This window comes from Dendropsophus ebraccatus, chromosome 9 (assembly GCF_027789765.1).
Source record: "Dendropsophus ebraccatus isolate aDenEbr1 chromosome 9, aDenEbr1.pat, whole genome shotgun sequence".
Taxonomy (NCBI): domain Eukaryota; kingdom Metazoa; phylum Chordata; class Amphibia; order Anura; family Hylidae; genus Dendropsophus; species Dendropsophus ebraccatus.
The window spans coordinates 64,961,410-64,976,999 of record NC_091462.1 but is presented as its reverse complement, the minus strand read 5'-3'; positions in this window follow the sequence as shown (position 1 = coordinate 64,976,999).

Here is a 15,590-nt window from a genome sequence, read left to right as displayed (position 1 = left end):
GTGTGAAAAACTGTCAACCTCAGAAAATGATGGAAACACAACGGAAATGGACAGGAAACAGCAGGGGCAGCATGTATGGATGCCTCTGAGGCTGCCTAATCCCACCATTATGCCAAATTCTGGGCAACAGCTTGGTTAAAACAGAGTTAGGCATATGAACGACCCAAAAACTCAGCGTGTCACAGCATGGCAGTGAAAACACAGTGAACCGTTAAAACAGAGGTAGCATATGAACCACCGAAAAACTTAGCCTGAAATAGCATGGCGGTGAGAACACAGTGAACCATTAAAACAGAGTTAGCACATGAAGCACCCCAAAATTTAGCCTGACACAGCATGGCAGTGAGAACTCTGTGAACCATTAAAACAGAGGTAGCATATGAACCATCCCAAAATTAAGCAAGTGAGCCTCCCAAAAATTAGGCCTGACACAGCATGGCAGTAAGGATACAGAGAACCATTAAAAGTGAGTGAGATAGCAAGTGAGCCTCCAAAAAATTATTGTAGAGAGAAGAGAAGAGGGGAAGAGGTGGGGGCGCCTCCTGGTGCAATAAAAGGTGGCCAGAGTGGAAAACACAGAGGAAAACAGTGTTGCACTCACCTAGTCGAGTTGTGCTAAACTATAGGCACAACTCTATATCAGGCGTACAGAGTTGGACACCGCAGCTCCTGCCGGGGTACGTCCAAGGGAGTCGTACAATCAGAAGAAATGTATCAGCCGCAGCAGGCTTTTAGGACCATGGGGGATCCCGGCTTGGATAGGGCGCAGATGTCCAGTAACCACAGATTGAGGCGGTTATATCATGGAAGGGGAATTTATTAAAATCACGACGCGTTTCGGCCGCCAAGTATAAGGTGGCCTTTCTCAAGTATTTTTTTTTTTTTGTACCACTTGAGAAAGGCCACCTTATACTTGGCGGCCGAAACGCGTCGTGTTTTAATAAATTCCCCTTCCATGATATAACCGCCTCAATCTGTGGTTACTGGACATCTGCGCCCTATCCAAGCCGGGATCCCCCATGGTCCTAAAAGCCTGCTGCGGCTGATACATTTCTCCCAAAAATTATGTCAGACACATCAGGGCGGTGATGACAGAGTGACCAAGGTAGAAGTGGTAGCAGGTGAGCCTCGCAAAAATTATGCCAGACACAACATGGCGAACAAGAATTGACTGTTGGCTGAGAAATGAAGGAGGAGGAGGAAAAGGAGAGGATATACGAAGAATCCTCATGTAGAGCTGCTTTCCCCGGGTGGACAGTTGAATTCAGATGAAATCCAGGCTTTGTTTATTTTTATAAACGTCATCCTGTCAGTTGACAGGCAGGTGCGTTTATCAGTGATGATGCCACCAGCTGCACAGTGCAGCCCAGCACCTCCAAGGCTTAAAGCGCCATTTCGGGTAATGTATCCACCTTTGCAACCCAGTAGTTGTATGTAGCAGAGTGATCGGGAAGGACGTTGGTATGGTCAGCAAGGTACTTCCTCACCATCTTTCTAAAGGCCTCCCCCCTACTCTGTCTAGACTGGGGACGATTGACATAGTCTTGCTGGGGTGCCATAAAACTGTCAAAGGCCTTGGAGAGTGTTCCCCTGCCCCTTGACAAGCTGCCTGCTCCACCCCTCCTCTCCCCCACTTTTTGGCCCACAGAACTACGTGCTCTGGCACTAGTGGTGTCAGATGGGAAATAAATTTTCAGCTTCTGTATCAGGGCCTGTTAATATTGATTCACTCTCATACTGCGTTCCTCGGCAGGAATGAGAGTGGAAAAGTTCTGTTTGTACCGAAGGTCCAGGAGGCTGAAGACCCAGTAATCGGTGTTGTGAAAAAATTATTTAACCCAAGGGTCACGGGAAAGGCAGCCTAACATAAAGTCAGCCATGTGCGCCAGGGTCCCAACATGCAAGAATTCCCTCTCCTCCTGACTCTCAATTTCCTCCTCCTCCACCTATTCCTCCTCTTCAGACCATACACATTAAACAGCTAAGGATTGAGCATGGGTACCCTCTTCAGTCGCGGCAGCAGTCTGCTCCTCTTCTTCCTCCTCCTCTACTTTGTGCTGAGAAACAGATGTCAGGGTGGTCTGGCTATCTAGCGGTGGATGTTGTTCCCCCGTCTCCTGAGACAAAGGCAAAGTCTTAGACTTCAGGCTGAGCAGGGAGGATAGAAGCAGACACAGCAGCGGGATGGTGAGGCTGATGATGGCGGCATCGCTGCTGACCATCTGTGTTGACTCCTTAAAGAGGCTCAGTACCTGACAGCAGACATCTACGTCCACTCCTCATTGTAGATTTTAGGAAGCTGACTGACCTGACTACCGCTTCTTACCGAGGTTGATATCTGGCATTCCACAATGGCTCTGCGTTGCTGGTAAACCCTGACTACCATGTAGAAGGTGTAATTCCACCACGTGGACACGTCACACAGCAGTCGACGAGCTGGAAGTTGCAAGCCCCTTTGCGCTCCTCTAAGGGTGGCAGCATCTGTGGTTGAAATGCGCACAGATGCGCTGCACCTTGGTGAGCAAGTCAGCCAAATTGAGGTAGGTCTTAAGGAATCGCTGCACCACTAGGTTGAACACGTGGGCCAGGCATGGTACATGCCGCCACCAGGTTCTGCCCGTTGTCAAACACAACCACGCCTGGTTTGAGGTTCCGTGGCGCAGGCCAAAGATCGGTCTGAGCCGTGATGCCCTGCAACAGCTCTTGGGTGGTGTGCATCTTCTTGCCTAAGCTCAGCAGTTTCAACACCGCCTGTTGGCGTTACCCACCGCAGTGCTGATGCAGCTAGCGCTACCAAATGGAGGCAACGTGCTCACGGAGGGTAATAGGAGGAGAAAAAGGTATACAAATCATGAGAGACAGCGACTGAGGTCGGCCCCCGCAATCCTCGATGTGGGCAGCACATGAGCGGAACCAAGGTCAGACTCTGTCCCAGCCCCCACCAAGTTGACCCAATGTGCCGTCAGGGAGATATAGTGTCCCTGCCCGCCAGCACTTGTCCACGTGTCGGTGGTTAGGTGGACCTTGTCACTGACCGAGTTGGTCAGGGCACGGATGATGTTATCTGATGCGTGCTGGTGTAGGGCTGGGATGGCACACCATGAAAAGTAGTGGCGGCTGGGGACAAAGTACAGAGGGACAGCCACCGCCATGAGGTTCCTAAAAGCCTCTGTCTCTATCAGCCGATAGGGCAGCATCTCCAGGCTCAGCAGTTTACCTATGTGCACATTTAGGGGCAGTGGCAGTGTATTTGCGCTTCCGTTCAAAGGTCTGTTGTAGGGACAGTTGAAGGCTGCGCTTGAACACCTTGCTGGAGGGTGTGGAGCATAGTGGAGATGAAGGGGTTAGTATAGGGCGGGAGGCGCTCGTGCCTGGGGACTGACAGAGCCAGCATGTGACACAGGGGAAGGAGCAGGGGTGTGACTTGTAGTCACGGACCGGCCTTGGTTTCATTGAGTGAGGTGTTTAGCACTCATATGCCTGCGCATGCTGGTAGTGGTTAGGCTGGTAGTGGTGGCTCCCCTGCTGGTCCTGGTGTGGCACAGGTTGCACAATACAGTCGGTCAGTCATCCACACTTTCTTTAAAGAAACTCCAGACTTGAGTATATCTAAGCCTGGCCACAGGAGTTTAACTTTGTGAAACAGTTGCTGAATCTGATCTACTTGCTCGGCCCTGCTTCTCCCTCTGTCCACCCCTGTTCCTCTTCCAACCGGTCCTGTGACTAAACTTGCCTCCCCCTCAGAAGCACTGTCTTCACTAGGTTTATCCACCCAGCTTGGGTCAGTCACCTCATCCTCATCCACCAGCTCTTCCTCCAATTCCTCACTCTGCTCCCCACTTTGAGGTACATCCATAACAACAACCTCACTGTCTGACAACCGGGTCTCATCATCACCATCAAACACCTCTTCAAACCCCGCGTGCAAGTCCCCACTCTCATCACCCACTGACTGCGTGAGCTGCATAGTTTGGGCACAGATTGACTGCTCCGGTTGCTCAGATTTAGGGAAGGGTCCAGAAAAGAGTTCCTGGGAGCATGGTGGTGGATCTGAATCCCTCCTTTCCCTGGAGGGGCCAGGCTGTGGGGAAGGAGGCTGAGCTGCTGGAGCAAGGGTTCCACTCCCTTGGGTAGCATGGGTGGACTGCGTGGAAAACTGGGTGGTGGATAAGTTACTGGACACATTATCCACTATCCACGTTATCACCTGTCCACACTGCTGCGGTTTCAATAACGGTGTACCCTGAGACCCCGTAAGTTACGAGAAGAAGTTACGAGAAAAAAATCAGTTTTGGAAATTTCATTAAAATTTGATAATTTGCTGATACATTTCTTAGCCCCGTAACACCCTAAAAAAGTGAAATATGTTTACGAAATGAAGCCAGAATAAAGAGGACATCAAAAAAGAGAATAAATTGAGGGCACGCACTGTTAAAATGAAAAAATCTTTATTCAATCCTCTTTAAAAACATATGTTCTATGTGCAGCAGTGAACCGGGACGCCAGGCTACAGCTGAATAAAGAGGACATATTGATAATGTGACTTACTAACTAATTTTTGTCATGTCACTTTCTTTTTTTAGAAGCAAAGAATTTCAAAGTTCGTAAAGTGCAAAATTTTAAAATTTTTCATTATATTTTGATGTTTTTCACAAAAAACACACAAGACAGTGACCAAATTTTGCCACTTACATAAAGTACCATATGTTACGAAAAAACTATCTCAAAATCGCTAGCATACGTTAAAGCATCACTGAGCTATAAGCGCATAAAGTGAGACAGGTCAGATTTTGAAAAATGAGCCTGGTCATTAAGGCCCAAATAGGCTTGGTCCCTAAGGGGTTAAGCAGTTAAAAAAACATGAAAAATGCGGTTCAGAAACCACTCCCCCTCCACTCTCCCCAAGATGGGGCGTCTTCAGGTTTAGAGCCTAGGGCAGCAGCAGCTGTTAATAAGGCCCTGGCTGTGTCACCCTGCCCTGAACTACGGCCTCTGCCCACTGCATCGCTTAGAACCCCACGCCCTTGTCCTCAACCTTTACCCCTGGGGTTCACCATTTTATGGACTTAGATAGCTGCACTAAAGATCACAGCAAGCCATGAAAATATATTACTCCGACTACTTTTCAAGTAGTCGTAAAGAGTCTGGGTGTGTAAGTGCAGCTATATACTGTATTCCACCCTCTTGCACAGGGCAATTAGCAGTGAGCTTGGATATGGCTTCACTAAGAAATACAGAAAAAAGAAAATATTCTGGTGGTCTGGTCACACTAGATTTTTGGAGGCTGTTGTATACAATCTGTTGGTTACTGCAGCTATTTAGTGTATGCCACCCTCTCATGGTGCGTTTACACAGAGAGATTTATCTGACAGATTTTTGAAGCCAAAGCCAGGAACAGACTATAAACAGGGTGCATGTCATAAAGGAAAGACTGAGATTCCCTGTCTTTTCAAGTCCATTCCTGACTTTGGCTTCTATAATTGGTCAGATAAATCTGCCTGTGTAAACGCACCATCACACTGGGCAATTAGCAGTGAGCTTGGATATGCCTTCACTAAGAAATACAGAAATAAAAAAATATACTGATGATCTGGTCACACTAGTTTTTTGGAGGCTGTTGTATACAATCAGTGGGTAACTGCAGCTATATACTGTATGACACCCTCTTACACAGGGCAATTAGCAGTGAGCTTGATTATGCCTTCACTAAGAAATACAGAAATAAGAAAATATACTGGTGGTCACACTAGTATTTGGAGGCTATCGTATAGAGTCTGTGTGTACGTGGTGGTCTTTAGTCTATGCCACCTGGTACACAGGACAATGAGCAGTGAAGTTCTATGCAGGTGTACTACAAATCACAGCAATACAATGTACAACGGCAGCAGCACCAGCCAGAAAATAATAAAATAGTACTGAGCAATTCTTAGGGGTCTGTATGAAACACCTGCTGTCCCCTTTCTGCCAGCAGCTGATCACCACAGTGTGCTGCTAAAATCGTGGTAGCTGCCACTGCAAGTCCCAGCCAGCAGTCTGGAGTAATACAAAAAAAAATAATGATTTTAAGCCCTTACAAGGGCTGTTTGGTTCTTTCTCTAGTATTCCCTGCCTACTGGAACGCTAATTCCCTCCCTAATGGTCTCCCTGACCAGCAGCAACTCTGTCCCTAATCTCTTCCAGCATACGTCTAAAGCATACATCTGATCTGGCCAACCAATCTCTGCTATCGACGTGTTCGCAAGATGTACCAAAGAGTCTCCTGCATGTTGATTGGCTGAGAAATTGCGCCCAAACTTACAGGAAACAGATGATAAGATTTTCTCGAGTATCGCAAGATGCTTCTCCGAGTACCATTGAGTACCCTAATACTCAAACGAGTACAAAGCTCGGACGCACATGTTCGCTCATCACTAGTATATATATATATATATCCGTAACTATATCCTGAACTGATGTCAGTTTTCTCCCTCTGAAGCTGTGCAACTAATTGCTTTTCTTTTTGTGTGTTGGGATGATATTTCACGTGTTGTCATAGTGTTTTACTGTGTTCGGGGCCACTTTATGTTACTACCACTGTGAGAAGTTCGCTGGTCAAACACCACAAATATACGCCTTCTGGGTGAGACCGCTAGATTAGCTACGGTCACGTCACAAGGTAAAGACTGACACAGGGACAATCGGGAGTCTGGTGGTGAGACACATTTTTTTTTTTATATTGTGGCGGGTATCTGAATTCCAAACTCTTAAGGGATGATTGTGACTGGATTGTGAACATTGATAATAAGGTTGTGATTTTTCTTTTTGCTGTATTTTTTTTCTGGGTGTCGGGAGCTTTCTGAGCAGTGCGCAAGACCAATTGGGTTGATAAGCCGCACACAGGATAGCAAATGGTATAAGCCGGTAAACGCCTCATGAGACCACCTAGGATTAGCTCTGGTTGAATTACTTAGGAGATGGCTGACACCTGGAACAGCAGAGCGTCCTGGTTTTAGAGACGCAATATAGGGAAACCAGTCACATTCGCCCCGGAGGAGAAGCAGAAACCCGTAGTGTGATGGAAAGCCTATGGTCCTTGTTCAAGCCAAAAGTTTGCCTGAAAGGGCATGAAAGCCCAGTCAAGCTGGTAGCCTGGAGAGAAGGAAAAAAACATGTTGCGAGTTAGAAGGGACTGTGAAAGTAACATGTCTCCACGCAGGTGGAGGCTTTCAAAAAGATAAGAAAGAACAGCAAACTGATGCAGAAATAGTAAGAGACTTGCATCAGAGGGGGGAACAGAAGTGTTCATAATAAGTATAATATATGTGTAACAGATGGGAACAGGAGGTGGAAAGCCCTAAAAGAGTGGCGACTACTGGATTTATGGTGTAAAAATATCCTCCCAGTTTATAGTTGTCTTGTTTATGATTGCTATTTTTACAAAAACGTGGGTTCAATATTCTATGAGACAGCTTATGTATGGATAAAACATGTGATCATTTTATCTGCATTTTTCTGATAGACTATCCTGGTTGGTCCTTTTTTTTTTTTTTTATTCTTTGCACTATATTTTGGAATGTTCCATATTTGCTAGCTGTGAACCCTTTAATAAAAACAGATTGAACATAAAAATATCCTCCCATCATATTTGTTACGATTGTGAATCACATTTTATCACACCTGTCCCCCTCCCCTAGAGAAGAAAAGTGTCTTCAGAAACAGCCCCTAACATGACACCACCTACCACCACGCCCTATATCCAATTATCACTTCTAGTCCGGTGGCCATTTTAGCTCCTGGCATTTCTGCCCTTCCCCTGTGCCCATACTAATTAGTGTCATTGAGGGGGACTCTCCGATAGAGATTAACAACTGTTTTGCATATCTGCTAATAAATGTTGTTACGTGATGGTTAGGAAAGTTAGATGAAGGTTTGTGGAAAGTAGGTCGAAGAAGTGACACAGCGCTACAAAAACATGGACACTTTTCCCACTCTCTTGTCTCCAGTTCAGGTGTTGTTTGCAATTAAGCTCCATTTACTTCAGATGAACTGAGTTTGAAACCTCACCTAATCTGGAGACAAGAGAGAGGAAAAAGTGGCCATGTTTTTGTAGCGCTGGATAACCCCTTTAAAGGGAAAAGCAATAAGACTGTTTGGAAGAGTAGGGTCTATTAGACCAGCCAAAGTGATGATTAAGAGTGTCACAGGAAGTGTCAGGAGGAGTGAGAAAAATAAAGTTTTACTATCACTGTCAAGAGAAAAGTGATAACTGGAAAAGATCAAATGCAGAATTTTGTGCACTTATTAAGAACCTTAAGGTATGAGAGCCCGAAGTAACTTATTGTTACTGTATCCAATATATTTCTATGTAACTTTATATAAAAAGTCTTTTTAGCTATATCCATCCCAATATAATGTAAGCAAATTTTCTTTATGTGTGTGTCCCAACGTATGATAATTTTATTTACAAGGTTTTCTAAGAATTTTGCACTCTTATAATCTATGATTTTACTGCTCAAGGTTAAAGGTTAGAAGTGAGACACAGAGCATGGGCTGAGTGCCTGGGTGATTTACCCATTGCTATCCAGTGCCTCTATTTGGTCGTGCACTCCACCTGTCTCACCCAGGTGATGCAATTATTTTGCAAGTATTAGACGGATCTTGCATGCCCAGAGCATAGGCGTATTATACGCCATGGAGAGGCCATAGTGTACATACAGTGTAGGGTCTGCCTTGATATGAGTCCACCTTATCGTGGTGAGGCAGTTTACGCTGTTTGCAAATAGTAACCAAGAGACTCATTATTTTTGTGAGAATTTTTTGGGCAGTTGGGGGGGCTGCTTTTAATTATTTTCATGTCTATGGTGGGTCTGTATCTTGCTGTTGCGGTGAGCTGTTGCATTTTTCTGTGTTTTTGTGTGTTTGCAATTTCAGCCATGGCAACGTGCTCCTGCCTAGTGTGAACAGTGTTCTAGGAGAGCTGACCAATTTTTTTCCTTTTTTTTCTGTTATCCAGTCTATGCCCTTGATAAGGCATTCTGCCAAGCTTATTGGTAAGAGCAGCTGCATCTGTAACTTCTGATACAGCACTGGAAAGCCAAGTGACTTCAGTTGATTTTGTTGGATTTTTGGATGCATTGCGCCCATAGATTCTACTACAAGGATAAATAATATTACAAACTATACAGAGAAGCTGAAGCTGCTGACACTTATAATAGAATTATCTATATCATAAAAATGAAAGTCTGTCTGTCCGTCTGTCCTCTATAGACTTCCAAACGCCTGAACCGTTCAACCCCAGATTTGGCCCACAGATACATTGGGTACCTGGGGAGGTTAGAGTGAAGGTCCCGTCCCCGCCAGATGTACAGGAGGGGAGGGGTAGAGGAAGGAGCGCCCCATAGAAATGAATGGGAGAATCTCCACACTGCACACACAGGTGACGTCATTAGTGCTGCAGCTGCCCACCAGAAATGGCAGTTGGAAGCCTTAGCAACCAATAGGATTACTACTTTCATTTTCAAAGGGAACTGGAATCTCATTGGTTGCTAGGGCCAGCTGCCTCACAATAGATCCACAGAAATAAATACAGTAACAGTGTACAGTGTATATACAGTGTATACAGTAAGGGGCTTACCTGCCGGCTGGTAGTGTTGGGCAATGTATACGGTAAGGGGGTGTTAGGGAATGTATAAACCAGGGGGGCTACCTGGGGGAGGGGGAGTTTATACAGCATGGGGGCTACATGCAGAATGGAGTTTGTACAGTCGTATGGGGACTACCCGCAGGGTTGGGGAGTGTATACAGTATGGGGGCTACCTGCGGGGGGGAGTGTATAAAATATGGAGGCTACCTGCAGGGAGGGAGTGTATACAGTATAGGAGTACCTGCAAGGGGGGGGGGGGGTTGGAAGTGTATACAGTATGGGGGCTACCTGCAGGGGGGGGAGTGTATACAGTATTAGAAACTTTAAAACCTCTTCTGTGTTGTCCTCATCAAGGAGGAAAGGTAGTGCCTAAGAGGGTCAAAATATGATGATGCAGAATTGTGTATGCAGTTATTATTACCTTACCTTACTTATGGTCTGCAGTCGGCGGGGGAAGGGGGCAGGCGACCCCCAAACTATACACTACAGGTATACAGGACCCCAGAACTATACACTACAGGCATACAGGACCTCCACCAACTATATACTACAGGTATACAGGACCCCCCAAACTATACACTACAGGTATACAGGACCTCCACCAACTCTATACTACATGTATACAGGACCCCCAAACTATACACTACAGGTATACAGAACCTCCACCAACTATATACTACAGGTATACCAGACCTCCACTAACACTGTCAATGTTGTATATAACCAGGCTCAGCATGATACTACCAATGTTATACATAACCAGGCTGTATATAACACTGCCAATGTTGTATATAACCAGGCTCAGTATAACACTGTTAATGTTGTATATAACCAGGCTGTATATAATACTGCCAATGTTGTATATAATCAGGCTGTATATAACACTGCCAATGTTGCATATAACCAGACTGTATATAACACTGCCAATGTTGTATATAACCAGGCTCTGTATATAAAACTGTCAATGTTGTATATATCCAGGCTCTGTATACAGTCTGATCCCATGACATCTCAGTTTGGCTATTAGGTATTTAAGATGTTTAAAGTTTTAGTTTATTTCTAATGTGCATAAGCTACATAGTGCAGAACCGTCGGTGTATGTAGTGTATAAAGGGGTATATAGGGCTCCTGGCGATTGCCCCTTAAACAAAAAAAAAATAAGGGTATAGATTGGCCTCCTGGGCGACCTTGGAACAAATCTGGAACACACTGACACTTTATACCCAGGCAGCGCCGGGTACATTTTCTAGTTCTATATATGTTTTACATTAAATTTTCAAGGTGTCTTTTATTTAATTTTTAGCAAAGAAAGTTAATAAGAGACTAGCCGAGTGTGTTTTATGTTTTATTATTTTTATTTTTAGAGATAACAGTTTTATGATGATTATAACTAGTATAACACACTCAGCCCATGGAGAAACAAACAACACTTGTAAACAAAGTTATTGATTAGTATAGGAAACTTTTTAATGTTACAAACTAGAATTAATAAAGAAGTCTACCTGGAACACATTTATATCATGAAGTGATTTTATTACTGTTTTCCAATGTTGTTACTAAAGGTGTATAGTTTTATACGTGGCTATGTTAAGGACAGAGCCAATTTCGTTTTTTGCGTTTTCGTTTTTTCCTCCTTGTGCTCAAAAGGCCATAGCACTTCCATTTTTCCATCTAGAAACCCATATGAGCCCTTATTTTTGCAACACTAATTGTACTTTGCAATGACAGGCTGAATTTTTTCATAAAGTACACAGGAAACCAAAAAAAAAAAAAAATGTGTGGTGAAATTGAAAAAAAAACATGCATTTTGTTTATTTGGGGGGTATTTGTTTTTACGCCATTCGCCCTGGGGTAAAACTGACTTGTTATATATATTCCTTAAGTTGTTATGATTAAAACGATATGCAACATGTATAACTTTTATATTAAGAGATGGCCTGTAAAAAATTCAAACCAATGTTAACAAATATATGTTCCTTAAAATTGCTCCATTCCCAGGCTTATAACGCTTTTATCCTTTGGTCTATGGGGCTGTGTGAGGTGTCATTTTTTGCGCCATGATGTGTTCTTTCTATCGGTACCTTGATTGCGCATATACGACTTTTTGATCACTTTTTATTACAATTTTTCTGGATTTGATGCGACCAAAATGCGCAATTTTGCACTTTTGGATTTTTTGCGCTTACGCCTTTTACCGTGCGAGATCAGGAATGTGATAAATTAATAGTTCGGGCGATTGCCCACGCGGTGATAGCAAACATGTTTATTTATTTATTTATTTTTATAACCTGGGAAAAGGGGGGTGATTCAAACTTTTATTAGGGGAGGGGGCTTTTTATTGACAATACTTTTTTTTTTTTTTTACACTTATACTAAAAGCCCCCTTGGGGGACTTCTAGTATATACACTCTGATCTCTCATTGAGATCTTTGCTATATAGTAATACAGCAAAGATCAATGAGATCGGCACTCGTTTGCTTTTGGCTGCTGCAGCCAAAATCAAACGAGTGCCGAGCCGGGATCAGCGCCATCCTGGCGGTGACCCCGGCTGGCTGAAGATACGGAGATCGCTCCATCCGAAACAACGTCCCGGGGGGGGGGGGGGCGATCTCCGCCACGAGACACCAGGGAAGTGCTGCATTCGGTAATCGAATGCAGCTGTCAACTTTGATTACCTGATTAGCGGTCCTGGCGATCAGACCGCGCCCGCTAATAGCCGCGGTCCCGGGCTACAGGCGGCACCCGAGATTGCGGCGGTTCAGAGCGGGGTTCACGTGGGCCCCGTTCTGAACGCCCTTACCGGCAATAGGGTGTTAATATATGCTCTTTGTCGTTAAGGGGTTAAAAAGGGGGAAAAAGGAGAGAGAGCAATTAATGAATTTGAAACACCGCACAGACTTTATTGTTGACTTAAGATGTTTATTGTGATGTTTATTGTGTTTTTGTTAATTATTGTGAGAGATGAAAAATGTAATTGAAAGCCCAAATATTAATGAAAGTTTTAAGTTTTCATTATAGATAATCCCATACTTTACAAAGATGGATGACACAAGACACAAGGGTATATGGTGACCACCAGAATGACGTACCACTACAGCACCTGGAGGTAACTTTTCAGATATCTTTATGAAGCCCAGCATTATGGGTTAATTGGCAAATTAAAGATTTTGTTGGGTCCCTGGTAGAGATGAGCGAACAGGCCGAGGTTCGGGTTCGTATGAACCTGAACTCTCTAGGCTGTATCCCATTTTTCCAGGCGGTTCTCAGGCTGTATTCACCCTCTCCACAGAGTGGCCAGACAGCAGGAATCAGATGCCGAGAGTTCAGGTTCATACGAACCCGAACCTCGGGCGGTTCGCTCATCTCTAGTCCCTGGGCAGACCAATGAGTAAAATCTTTTTTTTTTTGACTGTGTGAACCTGACGCAACGTTCAGGTTCACACAGTCAACTCTAGCAGGGCCGGCATCAGCACCCGGCTTACCTGGGCAAGTTCCAGGTCCCACAGAATCCCTAGGGGTCCAGTCCCACCAGGGCTGTTTTCTTTCTTCACCGAGACTGGCCAGAGGTAGGGAATATTCACCTCCCTGCCCGGCCAGCCATCGCCTCCGTGCTGCAGATCAGCCTGATCTGCGTTCCCTGCATCTTTCTGCCCTTGCCCAGACCTGATTAGAGGAGGCCAGAGCAGCTCAGCTCCCAGGCCAGGGGACTGGTGAGTGTACAAACGGTAAGGGGGGCAGTGTTTTTAGACTGTATAGAGCAGTGCTTCTCAAACTGTGAGGCGGGCCTCACCAGTGAGGTGCCCCCTAGTTGTTGGTCAGGCCCAGCTGGTGAGCCTGTTTCCACAAAGTAACTATGATCTGCACAGTCCTTTCGCTGTTTGCAAAAATCTCCATTTTAGCAACATTATTAATTTAATTTGTACTTCCTTTAGTAGTATAATGAGCTTGGGAGATGAGTAAAAGGTAGCACTAGCACAGCTTTTAAATGGACTTTCACCACAGATGGTGAGGCCCAGCACCCTCTTGGTTAGTCTGGTGAGGCCCAGGCATTGCTTTGGTCTGTTGGATGAGGCTACAGAAGAAAAAGTTTGAGAAGCACTGGTTTAGAGAACATGTCTCTCGTTGGGAAACAGTGATTTGTGGGACTGTATATTTAGTGTGGTGTTCCCTAACATATAACTTTCCGATTGCAGAAAAACGACAACTCCCACCATGTTCTGCTAGCAGGACATGATGGGGGTTGTAGTTTGACAACAACTGAAGTGTAACTTATTGAGAAATTGTGACTTGTGGGACAGTTTATTAGTGCAGTGTTCTCTAACATGTGACTTTCCAGTTGCTAAAAAACTACAACTTCCACCATGCATTGCTGGCTGGGCATAATGGGAGTTGTAGTTTGGAAGAGCTGAAAAGCCACTGATTGGGAATTAAAGATTTAGGATGACTGTTTATTTAGTGCAGTGTTCTCCAACATGTGACTCTCCAGTTCCTGCAAAACTACAACTGCTGGCAGGGCATGATGGGAGTTGTAGTTTGGCAACAACTGTTGAGCCACTGGTTGGGAAACACTGATTTATGGGAACAATGGCACTATTTATCTAGGGGGGCAGTGGCACAGTTTATAGGGGGGCAGTGGCACAGATTATTGGGGGGAAGTGGCACAGATGATTTGGGGGCAGTAAGAGTTTATTGTGGGGATGGGGGGAGCAGTGGCACAGTTCATAAGGGCAAAGTTATTTTTGGACAAAGAAAGGGCCTTACTACAAATTGAAACCCAAAGGGGCTCACCTACAGATGAGGGGCAGAAAGAACGTCTAACTACAGATATGTGCACTAAGAGGGGGCACAGCTACATATAGGGGTAAAGAAATGGGGCTTAACTACAGATGAGATCCTAACCACAGTATAAGACATAAAGAAATAACTTTAAAGGCACAAATAGGGTACTGTTACTCTTGGGAGCTTGTATACAGGAAAGTGTTGAAGTGCCTAAGGCAGGGGCGTAACTACCACTGTGGCAGCCATAGCAGCTGCTATGGGGCCGACCACATCAGGGGGCCCTGTTGCCTGTTCCTGAAATACACTGGGCCCCCTATTAGGTGGCCAAGCGGGCCTCCCAGGTTCTGCAAATGTCCCTTTAACGGCAAGCACTCCTGAAGAGCCCAAGCAGTTATAGCTAGACTTGACGGCTGAGTGGTCAGTCGGGAATGGGGGCCCCAATCAAAAGTTTGCTATAGGGCCCAGCCATTACTAGTTACGCCCCTGGCCTAAGGCTCCATGCACACGGAGCAAAAGTGGTGGAATAATTGGTGCCAGCCTCCCTGTCATAATAAAAGTCTATGGGAGGCTCACGTGCCTCTTCTCACCACGATGAAGAATGAACATGTTAATTCTTTAGCGCGGAGAGAGGAGGCACGCAAGCCTCTAATAGACTGTTATTATGACAGGTGGGCTGACTGCATTCCATGGTGGACACTTCTGCCACTTTTGCTTCTAAGATGTTTGTGTGGCAGAGGGGGGCATCTATAAGAGGGCTACACAGAGGGGGACCTACTTTTTTACTGTCGCCACGCAAGTGGTCCACAAGGGGCCCGCTAAGGCTCTGTCGCCCAAGGGCCCACAAAACCCTGGAGCCGGCCCTGAACTCCAGAGACGGATGATGGATGAAGCTGCCGATGCTGCAGTTTCTGTTCTCTTCCCAAGGTAACTGTACATAGTGTACAGGTGGATGGGGAGATGTGGATCTGTTTGTTTTTAAGTCTTTTCCAGAGACAAGCAGCGACAAGCTGTGAGACCAGCGGATGAAGAGGAGGTACAGGGTGAAGATGGCATCTGGACAGTAAGTAAGAAACTGTGTTTGCCGGATGCCTTATATCTCAATGTGAGCTATCTGACAAAACCAGCAGAAGGAAGCCATGTGTAAACTGGTGTAGTATATTCACATTGGGCGGCCCATGGGTCAACAAAT